The sequence below is a fragment of the Phascolarctos cinereus genome, unplaced genomic scaffold (genome assembly GCF_003287225.1).
Source record: "Phascolarctos cinereus isolate Bilbo 61053 unplaced genomic scaffold, phaCin_HiC Scaffold_726;HRSCAF=1367, whole genome shotgun sequence".
NCBI classification, from domain to species: domain Eukaryota; kingdom Metazoa; phylum Chordata; class Mammalia; order Diprotodontia; family Phascolarctidae; genus Phascolarctos; species Phascolarctos cinereus.
The window spans coordinates 362,748,712-362,766,405 of NW_027556098.1; the positions used below are offsets into that span (position 1 = coordinate 362,748,712).

Genomic DNA, 17,694 nt, shown 5'->3' on the forward strand with positions numbered 1-17,694 from the left:
TCAGGACTAGAAGGAATCATAGAACATAATAGACTATCACAGGTGGAAAGGACTTTAAAGATCCATTGGATTCCTTTTTTTTTTTTCTTAGCGGTAACACTTTTCTCTGGTCATGTCTTCGAAGACACAACTACCTAAATGATACAGGGAGGAAACCATTCTCTGTACTGAAATATCCAGATTAGGAAGCCAGTTTTCACTGATAACTGGGGTTGTGTTATGTAGTTCTGAACTTTGAGCTACTACTAAATTTGGGCATTTATTTATGTGTATAGGATTGAGGGCTGAATGCAGAGAAGTGTGGTTCTGAGTCTTGGGCTTTCAGTTATATCCCAGTTTTGTGGTGTTTCTTTGCAACCAAAGCCTTCCAAGTTCTATTCCTATAGAGATGTTAGACAGTATTTCCCTGAGTTTAGAGTTAGGAATTCTCTCTATACATATCACTTACAAAGGCCCAGGCTGTTGGGCTTGCTTGCTTTGAATTCCTGCTGAGCTGAGTTGGGGCTGGCACTACCCAGGTTAGTCTTGCAAAGCCCCAGACAATAGCATCACACATAAAAGCACCTAAAACAGACCACAGGCAGTAATTTTACCACAAATCCTCAGCAAGTAATTTACAGCCCCATGAACAGGTGAACACTAAAGAGTGGCAGGTACGTACAGATAGTAAATTACTGGGAGCTGGATGGGTTGGCTCCATCCAGGGGATTTAGCAGGGCTTTCAATGTGAAAGGCTATATTTAGATTCAGAGTAGAACATAGTGCTCACAATATTAATTTCTAGGCTAAGCATTTCATAATTATCCTCAACATAAAATCTGAAATAAGGACAACAGCAGGTCGATGATAGGGATGGTGATGGTTAACTTCAAGCCAGGTTATCTGATGGCAGTGGCCAAGTCTGCATGACCATTTCTTCCTCGTTAGCTAATGGGACGTGCACACTAATGAAAACTCTCAAAAATGGTTGGTTAACCCATATGAGAAACACAGTTCTAGCTTTGTCAAAATCCTGACTCAGAGAAATGGATTCCTTTTTTCCCTCAAAAGAGTTAAGTAGAAAAGGAACTGGAAGGCACATTGGGGACCATCTAATCTAGTCCACACCCCTCATCTTGAACTTGGGGAAACCAAGACTCAGAGGAAAAGGGATTTGCCCAGAATTACTTAGCAGATTAGTGCAGTGTGTTGCACAGAATGCTAACCTGGGAGCTGAGAGATCTGGGTTTTAGTACTCATTGTCCCATTGGTTTGTGACCTTGGGAAAATCCTTTTCGCTCTCTGGATGCTAGGGTGTAGGGTCTAGGCCACCAGGTCTGGAGTCAGGAAGACCTGAATTAAGATGTGTCCTCAGACTCTCACTTGCTGTGTGACGCTGGGCAAGTCACTTCACTTTACTTCTGTCCACTTCAGTTTCCTAAACTGTAAAATGGGGTTAATAATAGCACCTACTTTTTAGGGTTATTGTGAGGCTTAAATGAGATAATATTTGTAAAGTGTTCAGCACAGTGCCTGACACACAGTAGGTGTTTAATAAATGCTTGTTTCTTTCCTCCCTTCTTGATCCCCATTTCCTTATCTATAAAATGAGTATGTTGGACTAGATGATCTTTAAGGTTCCTCAATTACAGGCCCTGGTAGTTGAAGGCTTTCTTGTTATTCTGCATATATGGTACTTCCCCACTGAATTCTAGCCTTTGGCCTCATGGGTTGTTAGCTAGACCTATATAACAGTGGGCTTTGCTGCATCTCTTCCATTGCAAGTAAATTTCCTAGCCGTAGTACCAAAGCCTGTATTTTCTTCAGCTGCCTTGTACCCTCTGATGAGATAGGCTGGCTGACTGACATAGTGGCTGCATCTTGGAAATTGTTATCTATCTTATTAGTAAGTGGATCCTGAATCTCATTGATGTAGTTACTTTTTGCATTGGTCCAGGTCACAACCCCTCTCTGGTTTCTTATTATCCATGTCTTTCTGTGACCTGAAGGTCTTCCTCTGGTTCTTTCGATATTTTGTGAGTAACTGGTATGATACATTTCACACACAAGTCATTTTTGGTAATGTGTTGTAGTTGACTTACTCCTGCCATGCATCTTTCTGTTGACCTTGTATTTTGGTTCTTGGTTTTAAGAAAAATAATAGCTATTTCATACACATTGCTTCAGTGAGCATTTAAGTACTGTCCTTTGTTGCAGACACTTTGTTAGGCGCTGAGGGTGTAAAGACAAAAAGAGTCCCTGCCCTCAAGAACCTCCCGTTCTTTTAGGGAGCTAAATAAAGTGTAGATGAAGTTATGTTTTTGGGGAGATGGAGAGCATTAACAACTGGGGTGGGGTGATCAGCCTGTGCAAACATGGGAAAGTGGAAGATAGGGAACATGGAAAGGTAGGCTGGAGCCAGAATGTGAAGGGGCTTTAAATGCCCAGCAGACAAGTCTGTTGTTGAGCCTTGAGATGATTAGGAACTTCTGAAGCTTCTTGAGGAGATGAGCAGCCTGGTTAGCCCTGTGTTTTAGAAAACAGATTTCTATAGTACTTTTAAGGTTTTCAAAATATTGTTCTTACAACAACCTCTGAGATCATGTTATCCTTCCTGTTTTACAGATAAAGAAACTGAGGCTTGGCATGGTGAAGTGATTTTTCAAGAGCATACAGCTGATCAGTAGCAGAGTAAGGATTTACATGCTGACCTCCTGACTCTGAAGTCCCATGCACTTTGCATTCTACTTTGTAGCATGTCACCACCATTACAGTATGCCCGTGGCTATGATTTCAATTAATTGTGAAGACTTCAGCCAGATGATCCTTCCCGTAGTATGCAGCTATGCAAACATCTTTTGACAAGGGTGCTAGGTTGGGCTAAGGGCTTTCTTTAGTGCCTGCTCTGAAAAGATGAGTGTTGCTTTTCCTTTCTAAGCCCTCCAGGGAGTGAATATGATAGTGCCAGGCCTTTCTATCCCCGTTATTGGCAGTTTCAGTTTTTGCATTAATTAACATCATATAGTCCAGTCTGTGTGTTGATGCACAGACATTGGGTCACAGGTTGTAAACCACCTTAGCAAACATCCAGCCTCCTCTCCTGATCTGTAAAGCCCAGAGGAGGCACATTGATTGGCCTAATATCACAGAGCTAGCAATCACCCAGCCCATCATGCAGTCAGAGGGCTTCTCGGTCTTTGGAATCTCAAGTCCGGTATTCTTTTCCCAACATTGTACTTCCTGCAGCAAGTTGGAGAAAAATCAGCTTTCTCAACTCCAGCTTGTGTCCATTTGAAATCTGTAAGAAACACAATCAGAAAATCTCAAGGTATCTAAGGAATTTTACAGACTGGATAATCAGGAAAATCCAACACTCGTGTATGGTACTTGAACAAGTTAGATTGGACCTTAGTGGTTATAGTTACATAGTCCAAATCCTTCCTTTTACAGAGCTGAAGTTCAAAGACTGCTTTGATTTTTGTTCCAGGCTGAGTAAGAACTTGCAAGCTTTTATTTTTAGGTTACATTCATCTGAGAATGGATGGGCCTTTTAGTAGGAAGCAGCATTGGTATGGGGGAGGAATGTTCAGTTGTGTTCAGTCATGCCTGACCCCATTTGGGGTTTTCTTGGCAAAGATGTTGAAGTGGTTTGCCATTTCCTTCTCCAGCTCATTTGATAGATGAGAAAACAGAGGCAACCAGGGTTGAGTGACTTGTCCAGGGTCACACAGTTAGTAAGTGTCCTGAGGCCAGATTTGAACTCGGGAAGGAGTCTTCCTGACTTCAGGGCCTGTGCTCTATCCACTGCGCCACCTAGTGCTCCAGGGAAGGTTAGGAGGCTCTTTCTGCCTGAGGTCTGCCATAGACTTGGTTGTGATTTGGAACAGTGGGATGTAAGCTTCTTAAGGACTGGACTGGCTTTGGTTTTGGTTCTGTCCCGGGCCCCTAGCTCACCCCCTTGCACATAGTGGACATGATAGATTGAAAACATAACTTCCCTAGGATTTGTTTCCTTATATGGAAAATGGAGATAATAAATCCTGTTTTATATACTCTTGGGTCAGCTGTGAGGATCGAATGAGATAATAGGTGGAAAGATACTTAAGAAAATATAAAATGTTGTACAAATTACAGAATGTTAGAACTAGAAGGGACCTTAGAGATCATCTTGTCCAACTCCTTCATTATGTAAATGAGGACTCTTACTCCCAGATCATGGAGTCATTTGTCATTATTACTGCCTGTATCTGTGTATAATAAGCTTTTTTGGAGTAGTCAGTTTAGTTCAAGCATTGATTATGCCCCTGCTGTGTGCAAGGTGAGTACTAGGTGTTGAAGATAAAGGGGAAAAAAGAAACAGTTCCCAAGGTGCTTATATTCTTTTAAGGGATACACCATTTAAATATGGTGATTTGAGGAATAGGGGGGGTCAGGAAAGGTTTCAGGAAAGATGACCCATAAAGCTGAGCTTTTAAAGAATTTAAGGATTCTGTGAGTTAGCCTACACATTAGAGGGGCTTGATTAGTCCCTTCTCTTACAATAAAAGGTTTTGTTAGGAGCCAAGTAGATAGAGTTTGGCTGGAATTTCAGGTTGTCAGTGAATTGGCAGAGTCCAGACTCATATTTACTTCCTTCTTACTCTGTCCTTGTTTTTAACTGAGTCCTTCCTTTAGCAAAGCAAAGTTTTAATACTACAACAATTTTAAGTAGGTTACTCAGCTGGCAGAATCTGCCATTTTAAAATGGCACCCCCTGTCAAATCCGGCTAGATGGGTGATTTTGTTCTGTAAGGTGGAGGATGGGAGTGGGTGGTGGGGAGTTAGGCAGTGGCAACTTCTAAAGGCATGATTAGTGCTTTTATGTTACTACACACCTAAGCAGTTATATTTTCTTTTTTTCTCCTTTTTTTGTTTTTATTTGTAGTTCCAAATTCCTCCCTCAATCCCTTCCTCTACCATTGAGAAGGCAAGAAATAAATAACCATTATACTTATGAAGTTTTGCAAGACATATTTCCACGTTATCCATGTTGTGGGGAGAAAATAAAGAGAAAAGAAATTAAACAAGGACTTTCTCCCTCTACAAATTTCAAACATTTGTGCTTCAGAATTTGGCCTAGGGATGTCAGGGAGGTTTTTTTTTTTTTTTTGGTGAGGCAGTAGGGCACCTGTCCAGGGTCATACAGCTCATAAGTATCATGTGTCTGAGGCTGGATTTGAACTCAAGTCCTTCTGACTCCAGGGCAGGTGCTCTATCCACTCTACCACCTAGCCACCCCAAACTAATTGCTCTTTTTTTTTTTTTGGGTGAGGCAGTCAGGGTTAAGTGACTTGCCCAGGGTCACAGTAAGTCCACCTAGCTGACCCAGAGCTGATTGTTCTTAAGGAACATCCTATAAACACTAGGAGAAGACTGGTGGTAGTCCTTGGGCCTGGGATGGAGAAGAAAGCACGTGACTTGTTAAATGTGTAGCAAGAATCGTAGTCTGCAAGGACTCTGGGAAAAGGTAAAATTACAAAACTTAATTCACTTCAACAGACATTTATAGAGTATGTAGAATGTTCATTGCTTTCTGGCCCCCTTCACTGTGGTGGGGAGGTGGCCCTGGCTTTTAGAAGAATCTGCTAGTGGAATACAGGCTTGCTCCAGATCTCACTAACCTCAAAAGTTTGTGTCTAATAGTAGATTGTGTGTCTCATTTAAGAACCACCCTCAGAAGTTGGACTCCTAGAGGAGAAATTTACAGAGCAGGGAACAGGGGATGAATGAGAGCAGAACAGTAGTTACAGAGAAAAATGGGAGTAATTTAGGCAGGAAAATGGAAAGGAGAACAGGTCAATGGGTGGGGAAAATAGATACTTGGTAGGAAAAACATTCCCATATGTTTGGGAGTTCTTGATTAGAGAGTCTGTTTACAATTAAGCACATGAGTCAGCTAATGTGTTTTACTTTTTGCTGTCAGATTACAATTGAAGTGAGCCTCTTAAGAGTTGACACTTAACATAGCTCAAGAAATTTTGGTCACATGTTCCAAATGAATAATCAGGAAAATTCTTTCAGGTTGGTACCCTGCCCCCTGTCTGAGCTGCTTGAGTCCTTTAAACCTCTGAGTGAGCCCCGAAATGGAGTTCTTTTTTGTCATTTCCTTTGAGGCCACTATCTCTGGACTCTGCCTTCCTCTACCTCCTCCCATATAGCAAAGAATCCACAGTTCCTAATGTCACTGAATGGTGAGGTGTTGGATGGAGTAGTAATGCCTACATTTCTACACAAATTAGCTCATTTGATTGCCTTGGGATATGGGTTATAGATCATTATCTGCATTTGAAACATAAGGAAACTGAGGCTGCAAGGGACCTTAAAGGTATTTGAACAGGTCTCCTGGCTCCACATCCAGTTCTTTCTACTACACTACAGTACCTTTACAAATATATTTCAAGAATTATGTCTGTGGTGCTCTTGACACAAAAACTGATTAGTCACTGATGGTCACTGTAGCATCCCAGTTCCTAGTGATTTATGTCCTACGTACTTCTGCCTAGTGTCTTCTGCACCGCTTATTTTAAATTCATTTGTTGGTTGTAAGTTTAACAGATTAAAAATGATGCAGAAATAATTTTCTGTTTACAAATTGAGGGAACCCCATTCATGTTCTAATACCGTATTTCCATGCCTCTAGCAGTGAGATGAAGTCCTCTCCCTCCCCCCACTCCCCATTTTTTCATTAGTTATTGACATCTGTGATGGGGAGAAGCTGGTTGGATCACCTATGAGGCTTCTTACAGGGGACTCGTATAGGGTGACTTCAAAGAAAATCCCTTCCTCTACCTTTATCCTGTTCTTCAGCTCTGTGTCTCATGATAAAGGATGTTCCCTGTTTCCTTTGGAGGAATAATAAGATTTTTTAGTAATCTGAAATTGTTTTCTCCCAAAACCATATCTTTTTCACACCAAAATTCTACCATATTACCATTGTCAGGCTATGAAGTACTTTTCCATTGATCCTGCTTATATAATGTATAGAAAAGACTTTGCAAACAAGTATGATATAAATATGAGCCATTATTGTTTTTATTATAGAATACCATTGTCTCAAAAGAATCACACTTTTAGGAGACTTGGGGGGTGACAGCAAACAGCAGAGTACAGTATGTTACCAGTGATAACTTGCATGGGAAAATTGAAATAAACAACCTTGATGTCTTCCCCCCTGAGACTCTGAGCTTCTTGAGAGCAGTGACCCTGTTGCCTTTCTTGGTATCTCCCCAGTGCTTAGCTCAGGACTTGGTGTATTGGAAGCACTTAAATGTTTGTTGTCTACCTGACTAAGTGAAGAGGAGTTGTGATGCACAGTGGTGCAGATTTGTCCCATGTTACTTTAGAAATGTTGAAGCATAGCTTAATCTCACTTTGTTAATTTTACTTACCCTTCATGAAATCAGAATGTCAGGACGTGGTCTTTGAGAATGGGCCAGCTTCCCTGCCTGTTTTGGATTTAGAGTCAGGTCAGGATTTCATATCTTTGAGAACCTTATATCTATAATAGTGCTGTATTCACTTGCACCCTTTCCCTTTATAATAGCGGGGTTACCGAGGTAGGGCAGGTATCACCCACAACATATGGATTTGGAGACTTGGTCTCAGAGAAGTGCATTGACCAGCCAAAGGCTGCCCAAAAGGTTGTAGTCGAGTCAGAAAAAACCCTAGGACACTCAAGACTCCAAGGCTTCTGACCCTTAGTCCTACAGGGCCACTAGCAAGACATATGCCACTGGCATTCATGTCTGTAGGATTTGGGTGTTTGCAGAAGAACATCCTTCAAAACGACCCTGTGAATTAGGTAGCTTAAGTATTCTCTTCATTGTACATTTAAGGACATTGAGGCAGAGGAGTTCATGGTTCCCAAGAATGTTAGAATTTGAAGGGACCTTAGAGAAAATGGAGTACAGTCCCTCATTTTACAGGTGAGGAAACTGAGGCTCACAGAGGTTAGGTGCCTTGCTCAAGGTCAAATAGCTAGGAAATAGCAGAGCAAGCATTTACCACTTATATTATGAAAAGCATTGTACTAGGTGCCGAGGACACAGAAACAAAATAGTCACTGCCCTCATGGAGCCTATCTTTGTAAGGGGCATAACAGTGCAGGGTCTCCCAAAAGTCTCAGTGCACTTTCAAGCTGTTAAATCTTAAAGTAGCACTGAGACTTTTGGGGCAGCCTGTACATAGACACATGTAAGTAAGTCAAGGTTAGGAGTGGGGAACCTTCAGCGTTGAGGCCTCAAGGCAACAGGTTCCCCATTCCTGGTGAAGGTAAATCAAGGTGGGAGAAGAGGTACTAACCGTTGATCAGGAGAGTGAGAGGGCAAGGGACAAGGGATGTGCATTGCAGGTATAAGAGATAGATGGGAAATGGGATGCAAAGTTCAGAGAACAGATACTAGTATGGTTTGGCTGTAACCTTTTGTGAGTGAAGGAGAATAATAGGAAATAAATCTGGAATGGTGGATTGGGACCAAATTTGGGATAGTTTTCAGGTGACCCAGGTCTTTTGAATCCATATCCAATGGTCTTTCTACCACCTTGTGCCTCCTGTCTTCCATGACTGAGGCAGTCATGGAAGAAGGAAGAAAAAGGGGGGGTGGGGTTAGCATGAGAAGGAGAAGGTAAGAAGGAGGAAGACAAGGTGTGCCTATGGTAGAGATGAGTGATGTGGCTAATCCTGGCCTTCAGGAGCTGAATCACACTGCCACAGTTTTAGATGCCGGAGTGGTGGGCCCAACGGCTCTCTGAGGTACTTTCTAGCTTAAGGACACTGCTTCTATGTAGAAAATGCAAAGAGAGGGTTGGTTTTCCTCTGAATAATGACCAGTTTTCACTTCACAGCAGGCAAGCACCTTTGAGCAAGGTTTTTAAATAAACTCTTCGTTTAGCTTCTCTACCTGTTCTCCCTTTTCTTTGGGTTTCCTCTTTTCAGTGGCTGGGGGTGTAGTACAGATCCTACTGTACTACACAGAGACATTCTGTGCATCTCTGGCTTCCCAGGCCCACTAAGTGTGAAAAGACTTGCAGGGAGAATGGAGAGTGACTGTTTTTCTGGCCTCTTGTTCTCTTTAGAGTTGGGGCCCTGGCTCCTCCAAAACTTGTAGGGCCGCCTGTTTGCATGGTTTCAATGGCCCCCCTGTGCACACAGAGAGTCATTTTGCCCTGTGGCTCCTCAGAAAGTTTCCAGAGCCCTGTCTCAGGGTCTGGAGGCTTCCCTTCTTGCCCAGCCTTTGGCACTTGTTGGTCTGTATGTTTACACTTGAACTGATAGTACATGGCATGGTGATTATACGCTTTCAAAGAATGTGGACCTTCTACAAGCCTTTTCTCTTCCCTCCTTCCCAGTCAGCCTACTCCAGTTTCATTAGTTCTACTAGTTGTGGTATATTTATTTTTACCAGCCTGATCACAACGGTATGGTTTGGCTTAGAGCCGAAAGATGGTGGTGGTGAGGATAGTAAGTAGAATACATTTGATGCTTAGGCATCTTTTTTTCTTGTAAAGGCGGGTCTGTTGCCAGTTTGAAATTTTATATGTCCTCGTGAGCCAGTCCTAAACAGAACAGCGGACTGCAAGCTCAGGTTCTTGGTCTTTGGGGACCTTAGGAATGGTTTCCCAGAAGGCAGTTTGAAAAGCAGGTTCACAGCTTAGCCCCTGGGATTGGAGCTGGGTATACTGTCACATAGAACAAGTGGCATTGATCAGTAGCTGAGGGACTGGTCTCCAATAGAGCTAAGTTACACAGACTCTCTAATAGGTTCTCAGAGTGTGGGGAGGTTTGTTCTCTGGCATATAATGGTTTGAAAGTAATAAAGTTCTGGCAATAAGCCTAGCATTCTCTTGCTTGGTTCAGCAGAAATCTTAACCATCTTTAATTAAAAGCTCACCGGGCTACTGCGTATATTACCCTGTTCGGCGCCTCCCCCCCCCCCCCGCTTTTATTTAATCACATCACTCTGCTTTTCCGTAGGCATTCAATCCTTGTGTCTTAGAGTGCACAGAAATCAACTTTCCCTACTAGAGCACCCCATTCCCTTTGGCCTATGTGAATAAAGCTCCTAGGAAGGCCAAGGGATGTCTGGTAAGTTCCAGAAATCAGATTTGAATCTATACTTAGAATTTAATATCAGCAAAAAGTCTGAAAATACCAAATCCAGCTTTGGTTTTATTTTGGAAAAGTTAGCCTAGGGCAGTCAAATTAATAGTTACTTTCCCAAACCCATTTATGTAAGGATCTGACCAAGATCCTCATTGTCTTGGGGAGGGACCAGGTGTCTGTAATCTGACTGGGACAGAGCTAGGAGAAAGAGAGTTTGATGCAGCAAATGTCCCCTGGACTTGTTGCTCCAGTCCCATCTCTGACATTTACTTACTGTGTGATCTTGGATAAGCTTCAGTTTGCCTAACTGTAAGTAGGAGATTATCATAGTTCCGTCCCCTACCTCACAGGGTCACTGTGAGTCAAGTGCTTTTCAAAGTGCTATAGACAGTCACAGGAGGTGCTGCTATTCTTATAAAGGTAATACTTTTCATCTTTGTAGTGCTTTACCTTGACACACGCTTTCACGTACGTTTTTATCTCTTTTATTATCAATAATAATCTACCTGCATAAAGCATGTGCGGGTTGACAAAAAGCTTTTTTTCCCAGCAGCCCTATGAAGTGGGCTGTAGAAGGGTTATTATCTCTTGTTTTATAGGCTCAGGGATCATAGAGCCTAAGGTCTGGAAGGTGATCTTCCAGGTCAGCCAGTCCAACTCTTTCCCTTTTTTGAGTGGGGAAAATGGAGGCCCAGACATAGGAAATGGCTTGCTCAAGGTTATATTGCTGGTTAATGGTGGAGCCATGACTCAAAAGCCATGACCTCTGACTCTAGTCAGGTGCCCTGTCCACCTTATCAGGCTGCCTGACCCAAGGACACATAGCTAGTAATTGACAGAGTGAGAATATGAACAGAGATCTTCAGCACCAAGTCCATTGTTCATTCAACTCTGTCCCTAAGGGCATAGTTCCTGCCGTCATGGTAGGGGAATAAGGCATACAAACAGCTGCTACAAAGTAGGACATGAGAAGCACAGAAGTGACCTATGAGAGCTGAGAAAGAAGGAAAAGGAAAAATAGGTCCTAACAGGAGATAACAGAGGCTACCTCAAGGAGGAGACACATTAGAACTGAGCCCTGAAGGACAAGGATTTCCATGGGTGTAGGCGCAAAAAATTGTACTTGTAGTAGCATAGCTTGGGCCTTTTCTTTTACAGTCTGGAAAACTGTATCTAAGGTAGTGGTATCATAGAAGTTAGATATGGCACCATAACTTTCTCTTTCTTTCCCATCTCTCCTCTGCACTGCGCCCCCTCCCTCCCCTTCTTCTCTTTTCTGATGATTAGCCTGTTCTGTTATATAACTTTTGGCACAGGCTCCAGTATCCCAGGCAGCAGTATCCTATGGCATACTAATCTTTCTTGTTGGAGCCCTTTTCTAGAAAAAAGGCATTTTTTTGTTCTCTTCAGTTTGGAGATACAATGATTGAAAAAGTTAGTGAAGGTTTGTGCATCTCCGAGGGAGGGGCTAGATCATGGGATCCTAGTAGTTGAGAGTTCAGAAGATTATGATCATAATATTTAGAGCTAGAAAGAGATCTTATTGATCATCTAGTTCCCTAAAGTCCTTATTTTACAGATGAGGAAACTAAGGCGCTTGGTGCCTGGGCCAAGGTCAACATATAACTAAGTGGCAGAGCTGGGATTTGAACTGAGATTCCAGAAATCTCTGCTTTTGATTGAATATAATATATTTGTGTTGTTTCCTTGGAAAGGAAGTGAAACAAATAAAGATCATTGAAGAGTCATCTTCCAAAAAAGAAAGAAGAAAAAGAATCTCCATGGCATTGCAAGATGACAGGGCCAAGATATCATTTGGTGAAGAGAGTAGAATTGAGCTCAGAGTGAGACTGTGCCCTTGCCAGGGGCCAGGAAATCTTGAAGTCTTTGAGTGTGTCAAGGAGGGAGGCTCTGGGCTTACGGTCAGAAGACTCAGCTCTGGGAGCCAGTTCTGCATCTGTGAAGCTGGGTGACCTTGGGCAAGTCCATTCTTTTTCTGGGTCTCAGGCTCTTCATTTTTCCAGTGAAAGTATTGGAGTAGATGATCTCTTAACTCTGGAGCTCAGGGTGGGAACAGCTGTAAAAGTCAAGAGGTCAGGGAAGTCAAGCCCACATGCCCAGCTTACTTACACATTGCTTAGATCTTAACAGTGCTTCTCAGTAAAGAGCAGTCTGTCTTCCTTACCTGAACAGTTACTGTGGTTTGAGAATTTTGGATTCATCTTAGGCTTGGTGCTCTGACATGGAAAAGGGGTTTGTGGGTTGGTAGGTGGTAAGGTAATCAAGGGAGGCAGATCTAAACCAGCTTTTTAAAAATGTAAAAACTGTTCGACCTATGATAGAACAGGGGCATGGGTGGGAACTGTCCTCTCTGAGATAGCAAGTGACTCATTGCATCATAAAAGTTTTAACTTAACCATTTATACAATAATTATATTCCTGTACAAATCACAGAGTGTATGGAGTACTATGTAACTGGCATCTCATTTTTATTGGCTTCCTGGATGCAGCAGGCAATAGAAGATGAAAAGTTTTTTAAAAGGGCACACTAACAGGCTTCTGATAGAGAGAGACTCCTTTAGATTCAGCAGGTCTTCAGAGGCCTGCATTCTGCATTCAGCCCTACTGAGTCTTCTAGCTCAGTCCTTTGGATAGTGTGGGGAGGGCGGCCGGGCTGAGAAGAGGGAGCAATTTGGTACCCTATACGAGGCAGTCTTACCCATCCTCTCTCCCTGAAAAAAAAAATCATTTTCTCATTACCACTGGAAGGTTGTTACTTTATAAAACTGTAACATGTTGGGCCTGGGCTGACTATAAAAGACACTGGCGTAAAGGGTTATGGCTAGGGCCTAAAGGTTTAGAGTATAGAAACCAGGTAATATGTAATCAAATCCTATATTCCTTTGTATTCCTAATGTATGATGACTTTTGGTACATCTTTTCAGTGTCTGGGCATGTCGTGTTTTTTTTTTTTGATTTATTTTGATTCAACAGCAGTTACTTCCATAAGCTTTTGAGTTTTAAATTTTTCTCCCCTTCCCTCCCTCCCTCCCTCCCCAAGATGGTGCGCAATCTGATATAGGCTAAACATATACATTCCTATTAAACATATTTTCACATTAGTGATGTTGTAAGAAAGAATTAGAACCAATAGGAGGAACCACCAGAAAGAGGAAACAAAATACAACAGAAGAAAGAAATTAGCAAATAGTATGCTTCCATCTGCATTCAAACTCCATAGTTCTGTCTTTGGATGTGGATAGCTTTTTCCATCATGAGCAGATGTCTTAGATCCTTGTATTGCTGAGAAGGGTTAAGTCTATCAATATTAGTACCTAACTGATTATGTTATTCCCTTCTTGAGACAAATCTGATGAGAGTAAGGTTCAAACAATACTCATCTCCCTCCCTTCTTTCCCTCTGCTGTAATAGGTTTTTGTGCCTTTTCCTGTAATGTAATTTAACTTTGTCTGCCTCCTCCTTTCCTTTTCTCTCAGTACAGATTAATCCACTTACTTAGATCCATTTAACCCACTTAATTAGATTTTTTTTTATCATTACATCAAAGTCAACTTATACCCACCCCCTTTAAGTATCCACCTTTAACATGGTGTAATAATACAGTTCTCAAGGGTTGCAAGTGTCATCTTCCCTTGTAGGGATGTAAACAGTTTGCCCTTATTAATAACGTTATTTCTTTCTGTCCCGTTTACCTTTTTATGTCTCTCTTGAGTCTTGTATTTGAAGATCAAATTTTCTGTTGAGCTCTGGTCTTTTTATCAGGAAGGTTTGGAAGTCCCCTATTTCACTGAATATCCATCTTCTCCCCTGAACGGTCATGCTTATTTTTGTTGGGTAGTTGATCCTTGGTTGTAATCCAAGCTCCTTTGCCTTACGGAATATCATATTCCATGCCTTACGATCTCTTAATGTAGAAGCTGCAAGGTCCTGTGTAATCCTGACTGTGGTTCCATGATATTTAAATTGTTTCTTGCTGGCTTCTTGCAGTATTTTCTCTTTGACCTGGTAGTTTTGGAATTTGGCTACTATATTCCTTGGTGTTTTCAATTTGGCATCTCTTTCAGGAGGTGATCGGTGGATTCTTTCTATGGCTGTTTTACCCTCTGGTTCTAGGACCCTCAGGGTAGTTTTCCTTTATGATTTCCTGAAAGATACTGTCCAGGCTTTTTTTTTTTTCATCATGATTTTCAGGTAGACCCATAATTTTTAAATTGTCTCTCCTGGATCGATTTTCCAGGTCAGTTGTTTTACCAATGAAGTATTTTACATTTTCATCTATTTTTTCATTCTTTTGTTTTTGTTTGACTGATTCTTGCTCTCTCATAAGAGTCATTAGCTTCCATTTTGGGCGTTTCAATGTTAAGGAATATTTGATAAGCCTGTTACCTGTCAAGAGCAAGAGCTTCAGAGGTTTCCAGGGGAATCTTTTAAAAAATGGAACATTTTGCTGCTGAGGTGTTTTAGAAATTACAGTTCACTCTCTGTCTCCTCTAGTTTGATAAAGTGTTAACTGGCTTGATTACTGGCAGCCAGATCTCCTTCTCTTTGTGAGGTTTTTGTTTTTGGGGTTTTTTTGGACTGTTTAAATCATCCCATGTCAAGAGCTCTCTTTCCCTGTCATTTTTTTCCTTCATATCTTCCTGTAAAGGGATTGTCAAGTATGATCGGAGGATTTATAGGTGAACCAGACCATAAAGATCACCCAGTGCAATCCCTCATTCTACAGAGGCCGTGGAGGGTAATAGACCTGGCTCAGACACTTAGTGACGATATGATCCTGGGCACATCCCTTAAGGTCTCTGACCCTCAAGTTTCTTCATCTAATATGGCAGTTGTGACATTTATACTACATAAATAAAGCTCTCTCTAAGTATGAGAAGTAGCAGTAGTAATTACAATTACAGAGGATGCAATGGGAGCCGGAGAGTGGATAAAACTTAGACAGTGATCCAGGTGCTGATAGAGTTGGGATTTGAACCAGATCCTTTGAATCCAAATCTTATGTCCATTCCACTCTGCTAACCTGCCTTACAGGAATGCAAATTCAATTCTTCATCATACTTATGGGCTTAGTAGTGGGTGCCCGTTGTGTTAGTGCTTCAGGTAGGAATCCAGCCCTAGTGGAAGGAAGTTTGCTCACTTCTACCCGGAGTCATTGTTCCTGAGTAAAGGCCCAGGCTGTCCTCTTTCCTCTCCTCTTTCCCAAAGAATAGGCATATTTCAAGACCCTGCCTCTACATCAAGATCATTCCACTCACTCCCCTGCACTTTTGCTTCTTGGGGATCTCTGTGTTAGATATGTTACCTTTCTGGCTTTGGAAAGTAAATGTCTGAGACAGGAACAGAACTTGAACCCCCAAGTCTGGCACTCAAGCCAGATACCTCCAGGCTGCTGCCTATATTACTCTTAGGGAAAATTACTTCAAAAATATAATATTCTAACTTTTTTTCTTTTAAGGATCTGTGGTTTCATTGGTATAGGAAACTCCTTCTACCAACATGTATTGACACCTGCTCTGCACCTTAGAGTCTTAGCACAAAAAGGGGTTAAGTGACTTGGCCAGGGCCTGTATAACCAGCATGTGTTGGAGGGAAAACAGGAGCCCATGTTTTCTCTTAATACTACGCCAGGCTACCTCTCTATTCTGAACTTAGTAGGAAGATAATATCTTTCTTGCCTTTTTCTTTTTTGAAGATGCTAAATATTTTAAGTTTTAAAGATGAAAACTTTTTTTGTTTTATTTTAAAATTTTGTTATTAATTTATTTTAATTTATCAACAGTCATTTCCATAAGCTTTTGAGTTTTAATTTTTTCTCCGTGTCCCTCCTCCTACAAGAAAGAGGAAACAAAACAAAACAAAAGGAAAAAAATGGCAAATAGTATGTTTTGATCTGCATTCAAACTCCATAGTTCTTTCTTTGGAAGTGGATAGTATTTTCCATCATGAGACTTTTAGAGATGTCTTAGATCCTTGCATTGCTGAGAAGGGCTAAGTAAGTCTATCAGAGTTAGTGATTGAACAATATGGCTGTTACTGTGTACAATGTTCTCCTGGTTCTGCTTACTTCACTCAGCATCAGTCCATACAAGTCTTTCCAGGTTTTTCTGAAGTCTGCCTGCTCATCATTTCTTGTAGCACAATAGTGTTCCGTTACATTCATATATCACAACTTGTTTAGCCTTTCCCCAATTGATGGGCATCCCATCAATTTCTAATTCTTGGCCAACACAAAAAGAGCTGCTATGTATATATGTTTTTGTGTATTTTTATGATCTCTTTGGGATATAGCCCTAAAAGTGGTATGCGCATTTTTATAACCCTTTGGGCACAGTTCCAAATTGCTCTCCAAAATGGTTGGATCATTTCACAACTCCACCAACAATGCATTAGTGTTCCAGTTTTCCCACATCTTCTCTAACATTTATCATTTACTTGTTTGATCATGTTGACCAATCTGATAGGTGTGATGTGGTACTTTTTTCTTTAAAAAAAAAAAAAAGCCAAGCATTTATTAGGCAGCTAGGTGGCACAGTGGATAGAACGTTGGATGTGGAGTCAGGAAGACTTGAGTTGAAATCAAGCCTCAGCCACTTAATTAGATATGTGACCCGGGACAAGTCACTTAATCTCTGCCTTTCTCACTTTCCTCCTGTGGGGGGCAGCTAGGTGGGGCAGTGGATAGAGCACTGGCCCTGAAGTCAGGAGGAACTGAGTTCACATCCAGCCTCAGACCAAACACTTGACTGTCACACTAGCCATGTGACCTTGGGCAAGTCACTTAGCCCCAATTGCCTAAAAATTAAAAAATTGCCACCTGTGTAAAATGAGTATAATAATAACACTTTCCCTGAGTTGTTATAAGGGTCAAATGAGATAATATTTGTAAAGCTTTTTGCAAGCCTTAAAATGCTATATACTAGCTGTATTATCATCTCTCCCTTCCTCCTCCTTCTCCCTAAAAAAAGGGGGAAAAAACCCCCCATCATAACAAGTATGCATTGTCCAGCAAAACAAATTAATACATTGACCATTTCTGTCAGTGTATGTCTTATTCTGTATTTTTAATCCATCACCTGTCCCTCAGGGGTAAGTGGTGTGTTTCATCTTCAGTTCTCTGGAATTGTGCTTTATCATTGCATTGATCAGAGTTCTAAAATCTTTCAGAATTGTTTTTTGTTGTATTGTTATTGTATAGTTCTGGTTCTTCTCCTTTCACTTGGCATCTGTTCATAGAATCCTTTTCCATTTTCCTCTGAAACTGTCATTTCATCATCTCTTGTAACACAATATTTCATTACATTCATGAACCATGATTTATTTAGCCATTTACAGTAGATGGAAACTCCTAAGAAGTAAAATTCAGAAGCTAAAAAGCATTGAGGTTCGTGAAACCTTTTCCTTAGAGACAGTCCTGTGAAGTAGGTAGCATGAGTGTTATTTTTGTTTGATACATGAGGATACTGAGTCTCAGGAAGGTGAAGTGATCTGCCCAGTACCTAATTCCTAATGAACTTCCAAGCTGGTGCTTGGACCTGTGCCCTCCTAACATC

The 17,694-nt window shown here is 41.4% G+C and overlaps 1 protein-coding gene across 8 annotated transcripts in view; it reads left to right on the forward strand.

The window, feature by feature from the left end:
- Positions 1–17,694, forward strand: part of NFYC (nuclear transcription factor Y subunit gamma) — a 101,030-nt gene that overhangs the window by 36,373 nt on the left and 46,963 nt on the right. For 3 of the 8 annotated variants that reach the window (XM_078145470.1, XM_020983552.2, XM_020983553.2), the window contains one exon: positions 2,605–2,670. The exons of the other annotated variants lie outside the window; for them this stretch is intronic. The gene's annotated coding sequence lies outside the window, so the exon portion shown is untranslated. The remainder of the gene's footprint in view (positions 1–2,604; positions 2,671–17,694) is intronic. 8 annotated transcript variants of the gene reach the window in all.